Here is a 3,787-nt window from a genome sequence, read left to right on the forward strand (position 1 = left end):
TTCTTTTCTTTTCTTTTCTTTTCTTTTCTTTTCTTTTCTTTTCTTTTTTTCTTTAGTAATCTGAAGAGTAGGGTCTGAGAAACTATTATCCCATAAAATGGAATTCAATTCCTGCTTATGGACATTATATAATTTTCACCCCCACTCCTAACCAGAATCATTTAAAAAAATTTTTAATGTATATTTTTAAGAGAGTATATGAGCAGGGGAGGAGAAGAGAAAGTAGACACAGAATCCGAAGCAGGCTCCAGGCTCTGAGCTGTCAGCACAGAGCCCGACGGGGGGCTCGAACCCACAAACTGTGAGATCATGACCTGAGCCAAAGTCAGATGCTTAACCAACTGAGCCACCTAGGTACCCCCTAACCAGAACCATTTTTGAATTATAAGTTTAAATAAAACTGAAGTCCTCCCTAAACCAAATACCTACTACCAAGGCCAAATAACTGCAGACCTACTGAAATTATCCACTGAATAAGATTCTCCACTTCCAAATATCTCTGTTAATATTAATATCTACTTTGTTTCCAGCTAGATGGAATGCACCATAAAAAAAAAAAAGTCTTGTACTTATCTCCAAGTAATGATTTTTAACAATGATTTATTTTTATCACTTTGATACATTTCTAAATTATCATGACTTTTAAGTTTGATTTTGGGATGGTCACAGAATTTGAACATATACCTGGTCAAACTTTCCAAGATACAGAATGTGAGCCTTCTTTTATTACCTCTCATTCAGTGACCACACCCTCACTCTGCTTCATGGGCTTCTGTGTTTATGTCCTTATCTAAAATGTGTTTCTGAGGATTTTTCTTCAGTCTTCTTCTTCTTTTATTTGTTTTTCCGCCTCACTTGTAAATTTTATTGTTCCTGGAGACAGGAAGGCACGTAGCCCTCACCCTGTACAGAGAGAGTCCCATGTTCTCACTTCTTCCTGGTGCAGTTGATGGGGAGCTTTGTGGGCCAGGAGAAGGGGAAGGCCTGAGCTTGGGCCAGACACTGACAGACACCACACAGGCCAAGAGCAGGGGGAAGGAGTCTAGGCAGCTGGGGGCCAGGACCTGGTGAATCAGCAAGTTCAGCAGGTTGTAGTCTGCGAAGGACATCCGGTTGCCCGAGATGAAGGCCTGGGCCCCCTGGTTCTGGGACAGTGGGATCTCAAAAAGCTTCATGTGCTCTGGTCATGCCTTTATATACTTCTCCTTGCCTGCCTTGTAGTTGTATAGATAAAGACAAGGTATTTGCAGCAAAGATCCTCCACATCGTCTTTCACCACATACACCAGAGTCATCTCCCACTGGTCTTTCTCATAGAGCCCAAGGGAGCAGCTTTCAGATGGCATTGGATTGGTTCAGGATAAGATCTCCATCCTGAAACTCAGGAAGCTGCCCATACAAACTGGAGGCCTTGAGTGAGTCCTGCAGCCAGGCTTCCTTGGTCACCACTTCTTTCTTCCAGCTCCGGCCCTGGCCAGCCAGCAGCATGGGCATGGCCTTGTAGCACCCATGAATAGGGAAGGAGACAATGGTGTAGGGCAGTGGTTGTAATACAGGCTGCAGGGGGGGGGTGGCAGAACTCTTCTGTTCTCTTTTTCTTTTTTTTTTTAACTATCTATCTATCTATTTATCTATTTTTGAGATAGAGAGTTAGAGAATTCCAAGCAGGCTCCACACTGTCAGCACAGAGCATAGAGCATAGGGGGTGGGGGTGGGATTTGAACTCACCAACCATGAGACCATGACCTGAGCCGAAATCAAGACTCATTCATGTAACCAACTGAGCCACCCAGGCACCCCTTTTCTCTCTTCTTTTATCTCTACGCCTCTAGATAGCTTACCTATTCTGATGCTTTCTAAACTGGCACATGTATGGATATGTGGGGATAACAAACTTAAGGAATCTATCCAGAGAAAAAATACGCATATTCATGTCATATTCATAATATAGGTTCCCTTTAAAACACAGTTCAAAGTGGTTTTAATGCAAATAGTGTATTGGGCACATGTTCCCAGGGAGTGGAAGTGAGGAAACAGGGTGCCAGAGACAGAATGCTTGTGTCCCTCCAAAATCCATATGTTGAAATCTAATCCTCAATGTAATGGTATTTGGAGGTGGGGACTTTGGGAAGTGATTATGTCATGAGGGTGGAGCCATCATGAATGGGATTAGTCCTTATAGAAGAAGGGCCCCAGAATGCTTCCTGACCTTCTACACCATGTGATTACATAACAAGAAGATGGCTGTCTTTGAACCAGGAGGCAGGCCCTCAGCAGACACCCAATCTGGCGGTGCTTTGTTCTTGGATATCTCAGCCTCCAGAACTATGAAAAGTAAAGATGAAAAGTTTATTATTCATAAGCCACATAGTCTATTATATTTTGTTATAGCAGACTGAATAGAGTAAGACATAGGGAAAGCATAACAGGAAAGATGAGAACTATCTAAAGATGTGTTTTCAAATTGTTTCTGTGGAGACTGAGTGCTCAGTCCCACCTGGACTGAGGAAATTTAGAAGCATCTCAAAATTCAAGGAATGTAAAGAAGAAGCAATTATGCATCAGACTCTATCCTCCATTGAGAGTTTCTCCATGAGTGATAAACTTCCTGAACTTTTGGTTAGCATAAGTGAATTCTCAGGTAGCTCCCACAGATGTCCCAAGGCATGTGCCAGAAAAGCAACCAAGCAGTATGCAAGAAGCAATGCATGCTTAATATTAGGCACAGTCTGTGCAGTATTGTTTGCTAAATCAATTACTAGCATGAGACATGAGGCAGGGAAGAAATGAGGCAGTGCACAAGGTATTTAATCTAATGTACCACTTGTATAGGCTGGTAACCTCCATTAATTCCAATCCATAACCAATCCAAATTGTCAGATGGCTGTAAGCTTTACAGAAGAGGATTAATTTGGCAATTTTAGTCCTATCATCTGTAAACCATTCAAATCATAATTGGTATTCATCATCTCCTGCTTAGAATTCCCTCTCTTCAGCTAATGTGGGTTTCTTGTCTAAGAGGTGACCCAAATCTTCAAGGAGTTTGAGCACTTAGTTGACTTATCCATGGTGGACTCTGATTGCTGCAATTTTCCACTCAGATTTATTTCTGAGGACTGAAGCAACAAGAAACACCCCGTGAATCTTCTGGGCCCCAGACATACCTCCTCCTTCCCCATTGTATAGCACCAAATCTATCTCTTTGTCAAGTTTAGGGTCAATTTCCCCTGCCAAAATCATAACTCATTGGCATGAGCAGCCCAACTCAATGAGGTAGTAATCTTAGCTTCAGGTTCAGTGGGATCTTTATTGTGTCCGCTGGAAGAAACATTCCCACATTAGAAATCAAGACTTCTCATCTAACAGAGTCTGAACTGTGAATACCAGAAACAAAGATTTCTAAAATAGACTGACAGGACTAATAGGAAAAGGAATAGGAAAAGTACCACTGGTACTTTTATTACTTGATAACAAGACTGGAAGTCTAGATGTTAGGGACACAACATTATATATTGGCCATTAGTTTAATGGATATTACACATCTTAAAAGATAGCATACCAAAACTGCATGGTGTCTTAGCTCTGAGCTGTCATTTTACTGAGGAGTTAAGAGGTCCTTCTATTATCACATTAACACTTTATGGTGATACAGTGTGGAGTAAAACAAGTAGAGTCAGTGGTAATGGAAATGCATGCATTACCTTACCTTGTTTGCCATAAAATTGGCTTGTTAGTGCAAGGAAATTTTGATGATCCTATTCTAATGAATTAGGAGTTTTTTAAGACCC

The 3,787-nt window shown here is 41.4% G+C and overlaps 1 pseudogene; it reads right to left on the minus strand.

Annotated features, from left to right (window-relative positions):
• Positions 1 to 851: 851 nt before the first annotated feature.
• On the minus strand, positions 852 to 3,239 carry LOC121041869 (glutathione S-transferase P-like; annotated as a pseudogene).
• Positions 3,240 to 3,787: the final 548 nt, after the last annotated feature.

Source organism: Herpailurus yagouaroundi, unplaced genomic scaffold, assembly GCF_014898765.1.
Source record: "Herpailurus yagouaroundi ecotype Mexico unplaced genomic scaffold, PumYag 29, whole genome shotgun sequence".
Lineage (NCBI taxonomy): Eukaryota > Metazoa > Chordata > Mammalia > Carnivora > Felidae > Herpailurus > Herpailurus yagouaroundi.